This window comes from Hyaena hyaena, unplaced genomic scaffold (assembly GCF_003009895.1).
Source record: "Hyaena hyaena isolate Hyena2069 unplaced genomic scaffold, ASM300989v1 scaffold_10, whole genome shotgun sequence".
Taxonomy (NCBI): Eukaryota; Metazoa; Chordata; class Mammalia; order Carnivora; family Hyaenidae; genus Hyaena; species Hyaena hyaena.
In genome coordinates, this window is record NW_024080642.1 from 7,568,260 (window position 1) to 7,584,320 (window position 16,061).

The 16,061-nt window shown below is 37.1% G+C and overlaps 1 protein-coding gene across 1 annotated transcript in view; it reads left to right on the top strand.

The window, feature by feature from the left end:
* PAFAH1B1 (platelet activating factor acetylhydrolase 1b regulatory subunit 1) overlaps positions 1-16,061 on the top strand; it is a 77,072-nt gene that overhangs the window by 36,769 nt on the left and 24,242 nt on the right. The gene's annotated exons all lie outside the window — the stretch shown is intronic.

The window sequence follows — 16,061 nt, forward strand, 5'->3', positions numbered from 1 at the left end:
TAGCATTCTATTTTTATAAGGTAGAGGATAGGGAGGAATAATTTAGCTTCATGTTCTAAATTTAAAAATTTTTCTGTGGCTTTTTACAAAACCTTATTTGGGCGTAATTTCAAATTTGTGGTAAATTGTAAGATTAGTACAAAGAATACTTAATTATTTTACATTTTACTTTTTGTACCATCTGTTTTATCATTTGCACTCTCTACGTGTGTGTGTGTGTGTGTGTGTGTGTGTGTGTGTGTGTGTGTATACATGCAGGGTTTTTTCTTAAACCATTTGGGAGTAAACTGCATACATCAAGGTCTTTACCCCAGGGGCACCTCAGTGGCTCAGTCGGTTAAGTTTCCAACTCTTGATTTCAGCTCAGGTCATGATCTCACACTTGGTGTCTTTGAGCCCCACATTGGGCCGCATGTTGGCAGTGCAGAACCTGCCTGGGATATTCATTCTCTCTCTCTCTCTCTCTCTCTCTCAATATGTAAACTAAAAAAAAGTCTTTACCCCAGATACTTGGGTGTGCAGTTCCTAAGAATAAGGATATTCTATAAACCACAGGACAGTTCGCAATTTGAGTAAATACAACATTGATATGTTTATTGATTTAATCTGCTTTCCATATTCCAGTTTTGTCAGTTCACCCAAAAATGTCCTTTATGGCAAGATTTTTTCCCCCCTTTCCCCTCTCTTTGTTCTCTAGTACACTCTCTAGTAACCTAATCCAGGGTTAGGTATTGTATTTAGACATTTGAATGTCTCTTTAGTCTTCTTTAATCTGGAATATACCCTTAACCTTTCTTTGTTCTTTAGAACAAATTAATAGTCTTGAATAATAGTTTTTGGGTTTTTTTAATAGTGTGTTTTTCATTTTGTATCTAATATTTCTTCATGATTAGATTCAGGGTATATATTCTTGGCCATAATACTACATAAGTAATTTGTGTTCTTCTCAGGGTATCATGTCTAGAGACACATAATGTCTATCTGCCCCTCAGTGGCGATGATAATTTTGTTCCCTTAGTCAGGATGCCTGATTTCTCCACTGTATAGTTACTATTAATTTCCGTTTCGATAAATATAAGTGGACCATGCAAAACATTTCCATCAATATTCCCCTACTAGATTTAACATCCATTGATAATTCTTACATGAACTGTCGTTTACTACAGTGGTTGCAAAGTGATGATTTTCCTACACAACCACTCATTCTTTTTAAATTTTTTTTTAATGTTTTTTTTTATTTATTTCTAGGGGAGAGAGAGAGAGACAGCGTGAGCAGGGGAGGGTCAGAGAGAGAGGGAGTCACAGACTGAAACAGGCTCCAGGCTCTGAGCTGGCAGTCAGCATAGAGCCCGACACGGGGCTCGAACCCACGAACCGCGAGATCATGGCCTAAGCGAAAGTCGGACACAGTATTTTTAAAATGTCCAATACTACACATAGCAATCTACAGATTAAATGCAATCCCTACTGGCACTTTTTCCCAAAACAGTATTTTTCCCATTATCCCTTTTCTGAAAAAATGGGAAAAAAACCCTTAAAATTCATATGGACTCTCTGAGGACCGTGAATAGTCAAAATAATNTTTAATGTTTTTTTTTATTTATTTCTAGGGGAGAGAGAGAGAGACAGCGTGAGCAGGGGAGGGTCAGAGAGAGAGGGAGTCACAGACTGAAACAGGCTCCAGGCTCTGAGCTGGCAGTCAGCACAGAGCCCGAGCGGGGCTCGAACCCACGAACCGCGAGATCGTGACCTAAGCGAAAGTCGGACCCCTAACCGACTAAGCCACCCAGGCACCCCCCTATACAACCACTCATTCTGTATTTACCAGTCATCACTCAGCATTTTACTGTAATCAAGGGACTTTTCTTTTATTCCTTTTATTTACTTGTTCTTTATTGATACGAACTCCTCTAAGTTTTCAGTAGCTTTTATCATTAATTACATTTCTTATACTTTTGTTATTTGAATATCCCAGACTTCCATAGGAGCGCCTTTAGTTGGCTCTTATATATGCCCCTGTCTGTGGGCACTTCCTTATTTTCTAGCATAACAAGGTGTTCCAGGCTTATTGTGTCCCCATCCTGCATTAATCCTAGAATCAGTCATTGCTCCAGCAAGCCCTGGTTTCTCTTAGTGGAGAATGGTATTAGAATACATCAAAATATGGGTACTAAGTGTACTTATTGCTACTGGGGTGTTTGCTTCCTGGCCCTTAAAGTAGACAGAACCAAGAAATATGTATTTGTAAACACATATACAGACACTCTGGTACACATGTGTATTAAGGTTTCTCAGTCTTGTCATTGTTGACATGTTGGACTGAATAATTATTTGCTGTGGGATCTGTCCTGTACACTGCTGGTTGTTCAGCAACATCCTTGGCCTCTGCCCAAGGATGCTGCTACTAGATGGCAGAATAAAAAAATGTCTCCAGACATTGCCAACTGTCCGGGGGCGGGGGGGGCAAATCTCCCCCAGTTGAGAACCACTGATATACATAGGCATGTACATATATTTATTTTAGAAATCATGAGGCTATCCTTATACTTCTAATTCCAATCTATTCCCACAAGGTTGTTTCTTGTTTTCCTCTGGACCATATATGTGTCTTTCTTCTGTAGCAAGACCCTAACTCCCAGCAAGAGCAACACATGGACTCATTTGCTGGATCCAATAATACTTCCAAAATAGTTTCAGAATTGTTACGCTCTTACTACTTCAAAAAAGAAACCTTCCTGGAAAGGGTTTAGAATTTGTATGTAGTTGTAGTTACCCACCCCAACCCCTACCCTCACCCCCGTGTTTGTAAGTTGCTTGGATTCCTTTTGTTGTTTCTCTCCCTTTTCCTATGGTTATGTTATTCATTTGAAATATAGTTGGGTTCATCCATTCTAGTTTTTCAGTTTTGTGTGTTTTGCATTTCCTTTCCCATCCTTGTTAATTTAATATTTTGGATATTTAGACCATTATCTGTGCAAAAATGTATACCCCGAAGTATTACTGTCTTCTGAATCCCTTCTAAACTACTCCCTCCTTGCCCCATGTAAGAACCAACTTCATGCTTTGTTTATTAAAGATAAGAGAGATATCTTTTTCTTGTTTCTCCTTTCTTAAGCAAAAGGTAGCATACTATATGTGCTCTTTTGCACTTGGCTTTTTTTCAGTTAGCAATATCTCCTGCAACTCACTCAATATCAGTTCATAGAGATCCTCTTTTTCCCCCCCTTTTCTTTTAACAACTGGATAGTACTCTACTCTGTATATACCATAGTTTCTTCAACCATTCTCCCATATTTGAACATTGAGATAGTTTCTCCTATTTTGTAATTAGAAATATTATAAGTAATAATTCTCCATATATACTTCTGTGTTATTGAAGGTGTATCTGGTTTTTAATCATTCTTGTTTCGAAGGCAGTTCAGATTTTTTTTTCTAGATACCTGTGTGTGCCTTATTACCCTCATAATCAAGATTAATATTTAAACATTATGGCCAAATATAGAGATTTTAATTTGAATAAAAATCAATTGATGAGAGAATCTAAGTTCAAATGGCCAAATTTGTAGAGAATTTTAGGGAAGAATTGACTTAAAGGTGCTCATTAAGCAAAGAATGTCTTAGATCGAAATGTAAATTTGGGGAATAGAAAAAATCTTGGAGTTTTTAGTAAGGAAATAAAATGATGGTTTTTGCTTTTTCTCCCATTTTTGAAAGTATTATGAATATATATTTGTTATGAGAGGAAGAAACAAATGTTTATATACTTTTTTTTTGTTTGTTTTTTTGTTTATATACTTCTTACAAGTAAGATGTGTTTTGGCATTCAATTTACCTTTGTAACATTTTAGCATTTCTCATAGGTTGGATACCAGTTAGCTTTTATTTTTATTTTATTTTTTGTTTATTTAGTTTTGACAGACAGTGCACAAGCAGGGGAGGGGGGCAGAGAAAGAGCGAGACACAGAATCCGAAGCAGGCTCCAGGCTCCGAGCCATTACCACAGAGCCTGATGCAGGGCTCAAACCCACGAACTATGAGATCATGACCTGAGCTGAAGCCGACGCTCAATCAACTGAGCCACCCAGGCACCTCACCAATTAGCCTTTAAGTCCTTTGAGGGTATCTGGGTCACTCAGTCAGTTAAGGGTCCTACTCTTGATGATTCTTGATTTCCGCTCAGGTCATGATTCGTGGTTCCTGGGTTCAAGCCCCACGTCAAGCTCTGTTCTGACAGTGCAGGGCCTGCTTGAGATCCTCTCTGTTTCTTCTCTCTCTCTGCCTGCCCCTCTCAAAAGTTAATAAATAAACTTTATAAAGAATAAATAGAGGCGCTTGCCTGGATGGCTCAGCTAGTTAGGCATCTGATTCTTGATTTCAGCTCAGGTCATGGTCTCATGGTTCCTGAGATTGAGCCCTGTGTCAGGTTCTGTGCTGACACTGGATCCTGCTTAGGATTCTCTCTCGTTCTCTCTCTCCCTCTCCTCCCCACCTTCCTAACCCTTCCCTCCCTCCCTCTCTCTCTCTCTCAAAGTAAATAAACTTAAAAAAAAAATAAGTAAATTGGGGGCTTGGGTGGCATCCAGTCAGTTAGGTGTCAGACTCTTAGTTTTGGCTCAGGTCATGATCTCATGGTTTGTGAATTCAAGATCCACATCAGGCTCTGTGCTTGGTAGTGCAGAGCCTACTTGAGATATTCTCTCTGTCCCTCCCCTGAGCTCTCGCTCGCTCGCTCTCTCTCTCTCTCTCAAAATAAATTTAAATAAGTAAATAAATAGAATGAGATATTTTTGGGATAGAAAATGAAATTAATTTTGATGTGCTGGAAAACAATAATCTGAGCAGTACTGCTCAGTGTGCTTCAACTCAGCACATTTGTTTTTACTACTCTGGAGCATACAAATATTGAATAATAACAAAAGCATTTATGTGGATATGACAAATATCTTTCTTTTACAGGTAAATTGAGGCAGGGAGAAATTAAAATTACCAGTTTCATGACTAGTATTAGAGTCAGAACAAGTTTCCTATTTTGAGTTCAGTATTCGTTAAACTCAGTTCTATCACCAAAATTAATATATGTCAAAATTTGAACATTGCCTCCTCCTCAGTTTTTCAGTCCCATTTTCCAGTGGTAGCTACCATTGCCTCTATATTACAGTCTTTTCAAATATTTTTCATGTATTTGCAAAAATTTGATGAGCATCTTTTTTTCTTAAGATTTATAAAATAGAATTATACTCTACAACCTGTTTTTAATATTTTTTTTGTCACTCTGAATTTGGAATGGATATTATCTGTTAGTTCGTCTCATAGTTAACTCTTAACAAAAGAAGCTTACATCTGTATTTTTGTATCAAGTTTTACTCATTGATCTTCCTCCATGAAAGATGAAGAAAGTCTGTTTTGTTTAGTTTTAGGTTGTCCTAGCTGATAATATTTGTACTTTGTTTGATTTGTTGCTTTACCCCTAATTCTTTTGTTCCACAACTTTCCCATTCTTGTATTTCTTTTTTGGTTAACAACTACATTGTAGTGTAATTGACACAAAGAACCGTAAGTGTTTAATGTATACAATTTGTTAACTTTGGAACATTTTTCTGTTCTTATTTTGATTACTCTGTTAGTTGGGTGAATTTTGTCATTATCTATCTTTTTCAAGATGGGCTCCTAAATGGACCTGTGAATCTTTTTACATGTTAGGGATTAATTTTTTCTTGCTTCCATAAGTGAATGGCAAGTAAAAGTTGGATGAACAGTTCTTAGGTTACACATTTTTCCCACTTAGAGTATAGATAGATATTAAGGAAAAAGTTACCATGTATAGGACTGCAGAGAAAAATCTCAAATTCCAAAAATGCAGAAATCACATAGGTCTCATTTGCTGATGGTAATGAAATAAAATGAAAATTAATAGGTAAAGCTAAGAGAAACCTATCTGTGTGAACATTTAAAAATGTACTTTTAGGGACACCTGAGCTGCTCAGTTGGTTAAGCATCCTACTTCAGCTCAGGTAATGATCTTGCATTTTGTGAGTTCAGTCCCTGCATTGGGCTCTGCGCTGGTGGTGCAGAGCCTGTTTGGGAGTCAGTCAGTCTCTCTCTCTCTCTCTCTTTCTCTGTCTCTCTGCCTCTCTACCTCTCCCTTGATTGTGCTTGCTCTCTCAAAATAAATAAACTTAAAAACAGTCTTTAAAATATACTTCTAGGGACGCCTGGGTGGCTTAGTTGGTTAAGCATCTGACTGACTCTTAATTTTGGCTTAGGTCATGATCTCACAATTCGTGAGTTCAAGCCTCACGTCGGGATCTGCCCTGACAGCATGGAGCCTGGTTGAGATTCTCTTTCTCCCTCTTTCTCTGTCTCTCTTTCTCAAAATAAATAAATTTTTTTTAAATGTACTTCAGAATATGTGGAGTTCAAACAACAGCATGAAACTTAATAAATAAAGAAATTGATAATAATGAGGATACTTAACAATAAAAACCCGTAGGGTGTAGCCAACATAGCAGATAGAAAATTAGGTAGTCTAATGAATCTTTTAAAAAACCAAAATGAACCACGCATTCAGTTCAAGAATAAGACAATAAAATAAGCCCAAAGGAAGCAGAGGGAAAAAATTAATGATTTTTTAAAAAGCAAAAATTAATAAAATAGAAGCTATAAACCTGGTAAACTTGATTGGCAAAATTAAAAACTAGCTTTTAAGAAAGACCATAAAGTAAAATATATATATATATATATATATAAAATATATATATATTAAGGAAATAGGGGCGCCTGGGTGGCTCAGTTGGTTAAGCGCCCGACTTTGGCTCAGGTCATGATCTCACTGTCTGTGGGTTTGAGCCCTGCATCAGGCTCTGTGCTGACAGCTCGGAGCCTGGAGCCTGCTTTCAGATTCTGTGTCTCCCTTTCTCTCTTCCCCTCCCTGCCTCAAGCTCTGTCTCTCTCTGTCTCAAAAATAAATAAACATTAAAAATAAAAAAAAGAAAACATAAAATAAAACTGACAAATAAAGAGAAAAGACACAAATGAACAATACAGTAACAAGAAAGGCAACATAAAATGAACTCAGAGGAAGGGCGCCTGGCTAGCTCAGTTGGTAGAGCTTGCAGCTCTTGATCTTGAGATGATGAGTTCATGCCCCATGTTGGGTAATAGAGATTACTTTAAAAAGAATCAAAGAGAGTCAGTAGTTAGAATTACTGGGTTTAATATGGTGGCCAGAAATAAGATGGCATACAAAACTAAATCATTTTTGTTATTGGGTAATGTTGTAGAAAAGATTCCTTTGCCTTGTTTCTAATGAAAATAACTGGATAATGGAAAGATGTCAGAGCTCTCAAATCATTAATGAAATTAAATACAATCCCAATTAAAACCTAAACAAATTTTTCATGAATTGACCAGCTTGATTCTGAAGTTCATCTGGAAGAGGAAAATGCAGAAAAACAGTTGAGGAGAAATTTAAACAAATTAATGAGAAAGGAACTAATTGTACCAGATATCCAGACATTGCTGTAAAGGTAGTAAGTAAAATATTTTTGTAATAGGCACGAAGGTAGGGGAACAAATAATATTCAGAGGCAGGCTCATTTTATCTATGGAAATTTAGCATATGTTAATCATACAGCATTTCGTATCAGGGAAAAAAAGGTACTGTTCAGCAAATAGTATTGGTATCATAAGTTGTACTAAATAAAACTTGAATCCAAAGGAAGTGGAAGCCCAAATGTTAAACACAAAGTAACAATATAAAAGTGGTAGAAAAAAGTACAGCCTTTGGTAGGAAAGAACTTTCTTAAGATACCAAATGTGGAAACCAGAAGAAAAATAGATAAATGTGACTATATCAAAATATAGGGGGCACCTGGGTGGCTTAGTGGGTTAAGCAACAGCCTCTTGATTTGGGCTCAGGTTATGATCTCACTATTCATGTATTTGAGCCCCAAGTCAGTCTTTGCTCAGACAGTGCAGAGCCTGCTTGGGATTCATTTTTCTCTCCCTCCCCCTCCCTCATCCTCCCTCCCTCCCTCCTCCTCTTCCTCTGCCCCTCCCCTCTCTCTCTCTCTCTCTCAAAATAAATAAATGTTAAAAAAAAAATTTCCATATGAAGATTTTCTGAGTCCTCAAAGAATGATTTAAGTAGCCTCATTTTGGGGTATATTTAATCTTTCTGTTCTTTGAAAACTGATTTTTAATTGAAATATCTCATTTAGTAGAATGCATCATATTTTGATCATTCCAGATAACAAGTAATGCCACCCTATACTATAGGAATACTAGTAATTTTTCCTGTTGTTCATATTAGACTTGTCAAAACAATAAGCCAGTAAATAAAAACACATACTTCATTTGTCAATTTGAACCAAAATTATGAAATTGATGATTGTTTTAACAAATGTATTTCAACATTTGTTAACAAGAATGAAATCTAGACATCTCTAAAGATAAGATACAGTCATCAAGGTCAAAATTGCTGATTTTCTGTAGAACTCATACAAAGCCTTTTTATTGTGCTTAGATTTTATTTCACAAAAGATTTGATCATATTCTCCAGGATTGTATTAGAAGAGAAAACATGGTAGGAGAAGGCGGCAGTGCCACAAATAACAGTAAGTTGAGAAAGTAATATGCTGAGTAGCTTTTATTTCCTGTGTGAGGTTGGAGGTCAGCCCAAGGATGGGATGCATTTAGATATTTGAGAATCAAAGGGACCAGGAACAAATTAGTGATTCATCAGGCAGCAGTGGAGTGACAACTATATATTAGGGCTTGATCCATTCTGATTCTAAAAATGTAAGTCCATTATTAGCAGTATTGTAGATTATTGATTATTCTCCTATTCAGTATAGGGTAAAAACAAATCAACAAATGGAACCTATATTTAGCAAGGTAATTTTAGAGATGCTTATTATGAATATGACCTGATTTTGAGACATCTTCACTTCTGTTCTTTAGAGCTTGATTTGTTATATGATGACCTTCCTGGTTACTACCCCATCTAATCTACCTCTATATTTCTGATAAATAGGTCTTTTATTTTTTATTTATTTTTTTAAATTTTTTAATGTTTTATTTATTTTTGAAAGAGAGAGAGTGCGAACAGGGGAGGGTCAGAGAGAGAGGGAGACGCAGAATCTGAAACAGGCTTCAGGCTCTGAGCTAGTTGTCAGCACAGGGCCTGATGCGGGGCTCGAACCCACGAACCGCAAGATCATGACCTGAGCCGAAGTCGGACGCTTCACCAACTGAGCCACCCAGGCGCCCCTAAATAGGTCTTTTAAAAATAACACTTTTTGGGACACCTGCATGACTCAGTCATTTAAGCATCCGACTTCGGCTCAGGTCATGAAATCATGGTTGTAAGCCTGTCGGGCTTACATTGACAGATCATAGCCTGGAGCCTATTTTGGATTCTGTGTCTCTCTCTCTGTCTCTCTGTCTGCCCCTGCCCTGCTCATGCTCTGTCTCTCTGTCTCAAAAATAAACATTAAAAAAATACCACTTTTCATTAAACTGCCTTTTCTTAAAAGCTTTGCATGTCCTTCATAATCTACTCCTGTGTTTTTAGCCATTTCTCTCATTATCTTACTCTCATTTCCAGTATGTATGGATTGCTTTTGAAACAGTTGAAAATAATAGTAGTGATTATAGGCTACTGTAATAGTGACAAATAGTGATTGTCTTTTTCTTGACTTCAGTGCAAATATTTATAGTGTTTTATCATTAACTATTCTCTTTATTGGTTGAAAGTTTGAGAGATTTTTTTTTTTTTAATTTATTTCTGAGAGAGAGACAGCGTGAGCAGGGGAGGGTCAGAGAGAGGGAGACAGAATCTGAAGCAGGCTCCAGGCTCTGAGCTAGCTGTCAGCACAAAGCCCAACATGGGGCTCAAACCCACCAACCGTGAGATCATGACCTGAGCCGAAGTCGGATGCGTAACTGACTGAGCCACCCATGCGCCCTGAAAGTTTGAGAGATTTTTTAAAAAATATATTAATGAAGAGATCTCCTTCTTTAATGTTAATGAAGACCTTTCCATTTTTAAGGGATGTTTTAAAATCAAGAATATTAAGGATTTGATTGTGTACCATGCTCATTCATTCATTTCCTTTTTTCCCCTCGATGCCCTCCCTATAATGCTTGCTTTCTCCTTTTCCTTTAAGGCTCAGCTCACATCTTGCCTTTATAAAAAGACTGTTCCATTCAACCTTGTTTCTCTATTTTTTGAATTAGGTTTCACGTACTCTGGTAACTTTGGTTTTGTTCTTTACATAGATTTATAAGTTCCTGAAAGCAAGGGACCATAACCTAATCCTCTTTTATATTCTGTAGGATGAAGGGGGAAATAGACACTCATACCTTCCCTTGTTTTCCCTCCCCCCGCCTTTTTTTATTCGTTGTTTTATAGGGAACATTTGCTCTACATTTTAAAAATGTAAATGTTTCAAACTTCCCAGTACGTGGTAGGTATGCTGTTTATCCTTATTGTACAACCTGACTTTTTTTTATGGGTTTCTTAAGTATGCAAAATAATATTTTGCAGAAATATATTCTAAGTGGTTCTCACAAATAAGTACCTTACAATTACTATATAGGCTTACAATTAAGTTAGAGGAAAGAGAAGAAAGTGTTATAAATGTTTAAAAGTTGTACTGAGGAGCTCAGGTAAAAATGACCGTTTGTTTGTTGGCATCACTGACTTCTGACTTACAGTAGGTCACTATTAACGACTTCTTTTCAAATGTCAGTCAGAGGGGCACCTGGGGGGCTCAGTCAGTTAAGCGTCCAACTTTGACTCAGGTCATGATGTCCTCACCGTTTGTGGGTTCGAGCCCCCTGTCGGGCTCTGTGCTGATAGCTCAGAGCCTGGAGTCTGTTTCAGATTCTGTGTCTCCCTCTCTCTCTGACCCTCCCCTGCTTGCTCTCTCTCTCTCTCTCTCTCTCTCTCAGAAATAAATAAAACATTAAAAATTTTTAATAAAAAATAATAATAATAATAAGTAATACAGTGGTGTGGCCTAGCTGGTATGAGGATTGTCTTCTGGAGCAGGACACTAAAGATGACCATGTCCTCCTGGTCCTTCTGCCTGGTGTCCTCTATTACCTTATCAGTGTGCCCTCATCACCCTGCAGACATTCCAGATTTATTAGGCTACTGCAGCCTTTTAAAATAAAGCATGTTAACTCCCATTGCTTTCCTGATTCACAAATGTGTGAGCTCAGCCTTTTCAGTGTATCTCTTTTAATGGGCTTGGTTAAAAAACATCTCACTCAATCTGTCAGCTTTTGACTTAACCTTGTTTCTCCTCATATAAACAGTGAATTTAAAATAAAATATTTATAGCATTCCCAGAACATTTTTATTCAGCCTTAGAGTGCTAAAGTACACAGTTTGAAAAACACTGTTACCATCATATTGGCTTCAAAAGACCCAAGTTTGATTCCTAGCTCCACCCCTTGCTAGCCAAAAGGTCAGTTAAATTCAGGGAGTCTGTTCCTTATCTGTGAAAAACATCTCCCAGCTCCCAGCTCAGTCTCAGTCTTGTTACTGTTTAGTAGTTCATAGCATTTAGAGTAATTTTTAAAAATCTTACCGGGACTCCTGGGTGGCACAGTTGGTTGAGCATCTGACTCTTGGTTTCTGCTCAGGTCATGATCTCACGGTTTCTGAGAGCGAGCCCCACATTGGGCTCTGTGCTAACAGCAGTGGAGCCTGCTTGGGGTTTTCTCTCACCCTCAGTCTCTGCTCCTCAACCCCCTCAAATATATAAACTTAAAAATAAAGAAATCTTGCTTCCCTTTATAAGGGTATGTGTGTATGGGTTGATAGTGGTGGGTGTGATATTTCAAGTGATATTTCAGCTACAAAAATTATCCTGGGGGATAAAAGAACAATGAAGAGCATGTAGGAAGTCAGCTTAAATGCTAAAATCTAACCCTGGCATTTTTTTTCTTATTTTTAGTTTAGAGAGAGAAAGTGCATGAGTCAGGGTAAGAGAGAGAGAAAGAGAATCCTAAACAGGCTTCATGCTCAGCGCGGAGCCCAGTGCAAGGCTCAGTCCCACAACCCTGAGATCATGTCTGGAGCCAAAATCTAGAGTTGGACGCTCAACTGACAGAGCGACCCAGGTGCTCCTAACCCTGGCATTTTAATAAACTTTGAGTCGTTTAGAAAGCAAACACAGATCTCACCTGTGATAGTTTCAAAGGATAATACTAGAGTATTTCTGTATGTAAGCCTAAGCAATTTGTAGCCATTCTGTTTGTTCATGGATGAAAGTCTTTCATTTCAGTTCTTTTGATTTTAACCATTGTCTCTGACTTGTATATAGGGTTACTGGTTTGAAACTACTCAGAATGTTGTAGAGATGATTACAAACTTGTGCCTTGATGTCCACTTGTTCCAAAAGAGATTAAATCTTCCATCCTTAATAAAACTGATGAAAATCAACTCTAGATCAACAACTGAAATTAGCAGCAAACTCTAAAAGCACCATTAGGCTGATAGAGAACCAAGAGGTTCTTCAGTCTTAACTTACTCTTAGTTTAAGTGATGGTGGTACACGTTCCCTGATAGAGGTTCCATATTCACTGGATTCAGGTATCCTAATGGCTTCGGACTCATTTAAACTTAGGTTCTAATTTGTTTGCTGTATTTTTGTATATGTATCTTGCTCTTTGGTTGTTCTTTGTCATGTAATACCTCTTTTCCAAACTCTCATAGATATCATAGTGTTAACCAAGCATTTAACAATAAAAAGAGAATCCATCCCTGATATTCTCAAATATCCTAACTGCTCCCTAACTCCAGTGCTCATTTGAAACCTTATTGTGGAATGGAATACTGAGGCCACTTAGGTTCTGACACTGCGCTTGCTAAAGTAGACAGGGACATCTCAGTAGCCAGATTACTTGGACACTTTTTAGACTTTGGATGACCTCTCTCAGATCTTTGTCACTGTTACACATCTCCATTTCTTTGAAACTTCCATCTCCATTGGCTTGCTGACATGTCTCTTAATTGTCTTACTTCTTAAATGTTGGTATCTGTCAGGGTTTCATCAGTTACATTCTAGTCTCCCTTCCCTCCCTCCCCCATTATATACCTTCTTCTGAATTGTCTCTCACCACTTAATATTGTTCAGTTAATATTGTTCACTTAATATTGACCTGTATGTCTAATTACCTCTTATATCATGTGTCTTTACTTAAATATCTTATAGCTACTTCAATCAGAAGGTTTAAAGCTGAACTTACCATGTTCCTACATCTTTTTCTTTGTTCTCTTTTTTTTCCCCTATGTCTTTTCTATCCAAATGAATGGTACTACAGTTCACTGGAAACTTGTGAATCAGCTGTGTTCTCCCATGTCTTGCATCTTGTCAGTTACCAAAACAAAAGTCTAGTGGTTAAAAGTGTGAGTCATTTTTTGTTTCAAGGATTTGGGTGTAGGGCTTTTTAAAGAGCAGTTCAAGTCCATTTCAAAGCACTTATGAAAAAATACAGTTTATGGAAATATATAAAAATGGGACAACTCCAGTTAAAGGAAGTGCAGAGCTCCACCTACTTGTAGCTAGTTTCTTCCCCATCCACTCACTAAATGTTTTTTGGAATTTTTATCCTAAGTTATTTTACTGCTTGCTAGTTTTGTAGCCTTAGATGAAGTAATCTGCCAATATATAATATAGGGGTAATATACTTTTGTACCTACTTTGGCAGGATTGTTTTAGGATCAAAAGAGATATTGAATGTTGTTTTTTAAATAGGATTTAACATTTTATAAAAAGTTTAAGTGTGGGGGTGCCTGGGTGGCTCAGTCAGTTAAGCTTCCAAATCTTGCTTTCACCTCAGGTCTTGATCTAAGGGTTTTGAGTTTGAGTCCCACGTTGGGCATCTTCTAATTAGTTACATTTCCCACACAACTTTTTTAAATGCATATGTTCAGTTAAGCCACATAGACGTAAGAAAAATTGCAGAAGTTTTAAAAATTTTACATTTAGTCCACTTTTTATAAAAGTTACATAAACAGAATCAAAGGATAAAAACTATTGGTTAGTTGGTTGTTCTAAAGTTTATTTATTTATTTTGAGAGAGAGAGGAAGAGGGAAAAATCCCAAGCAGGCTCCACACTGCCAGCATGAAGCCAAATGCAAGGCTTGAACTCAAGAACTGAGATCACAACCTGAACCAAAATCGAGAGCCAGACCCTTAACCAACTTAACCACCCAGACACCCCAAAACTGTTTTTGTTTTTTAATCAGTGAAGGCTAAACCTAATTCTTGAAAAGTAAAGATGGGGAAGGGATGGCATTCATAACTAATGTTAAGAATATAAATTGGTACAGCTCTGAGGCGCAATTTGACAGTAGCTATCAAAATATCCAAAAAAATGTATGTAATTTTGGTCTTTGTTCAGGCTTCTCTAACAAAATACAGTAAACTAGGTGGCTTATAAACAACAGAGATTTATTTCTTATGGTTCTAGAGTCTGGGAAGTCCAAGATCAGGGCGCTGGCATATTTGGTGTCTGGTGATGCTAGCTTCCTGATTCATAGTCTTTTGCTTCCTGGTTCATAGTCTTTTTTTATAAGGGCATTAATCCCATTACCATGAGGGCAGAGCCCTCATGACCTATGCACCTCCAAAGGTCCCATCCCCAAATACTAGGTTTCAATGTAAGAATTGGCGGGGGGTAGGAGGATGACACACAAACATTCAATCTGTAGCGTCCTTTGACTCGAATGTAAAGATGTGAGAAAAGCTTTATTTGAGTGTTTATTTACAACATTGTTTAAAATGGTGAAAAATTGGAAACAGCCTTGAAAGTGCAGTAATAGGTAATTGCTTAAATAAAATTTGGTCCATCTACATCATGGAATACTGTGTTTGAGTATTAATAACTAAGATGTTGTGGATGAACATTTACTGACAAGGTAAGATTTCCGTGATGTAGTGAATGAAATTAACAGACTAAGTTATTTAATTAAAAGCCATACATCTGTATCCTTGGTGATGTAACTGTATGGGCAAAGAACATGGTAGGAGAAGACTATACTGAATGAAGGGTCAGTGGTAATCTGAAAATCTTGGAACTTTTTTTTTTTTAATAAGGAAAAGGAATAGCTGTTTTGTATTTTTCTCCTTTTACTATTCTTACCTGAAAAGTACCACTATTTATCTATCTTTACAAAAAATTAAGTCCATTAAGATAAGAATTATCATGTGTGTCATGTATTACATATACATATTTCATGTTATATGAGCTTCCAAGTTGTAAGCTGTGTGCAGTATGTTTGGGCAGTTTCAGGCACTAGGGCTTGACCCTGAGGTAAGAGCTAGGTAGGAACATTAAATATTTACAAGTTCTATATATTATTTGCTTATTCTTGACATTTTTTAAGAAGAAAATAAAGCTAAGAAATAGGTATGTCTTTTAACTTGTTTCCCTTATTATTTGGGATATTCTAACCAAGGGGAAATTTACTTTTGTTGAAGATTTGTAACACAGGCTTTGACGACACAGTATTTGATGGAATATTTTGAGAGATCCACTGCCTTCCTATTTTGTATTCTTTCGGAAGGCCCAAGTAGAACTACGTGGTGGAAATTAAAACAAAGTAGATTTCAGCTCCACGTAAAGAAGATATGTCTTACGAATCGAGTTATCCATTAGTAGAACAGGCCAGAAGGTACAGGCTATGATATGAGCAGTACACAGACACAGACTCACAGTAATAGTAAGAATTTACCTTTCCTCAGCCCCTGTGCTCATGAGTGTGATGTGCTTGACCCTATCTTCCACTAGTTATTATGCTTTAATTTTTGGTACACTAATAATTACCTGTAATACTTTAGTGTTTGATTTGACTCCCTATTATCTTTCTCCACTCTTTGCTTTATTTTTAGCATACCATTGAATTAAAACTGGATGCCACCAATTCTACAGTACTACTAGAGTGTTTTTATTTCCTAAAGCATTAGGTGGGCAGTGGCTTTGAAAGTGTAGTCATAGCAGCATTGTTTGTGGTTAGTAAAAGCATATGGCTCTATAATGG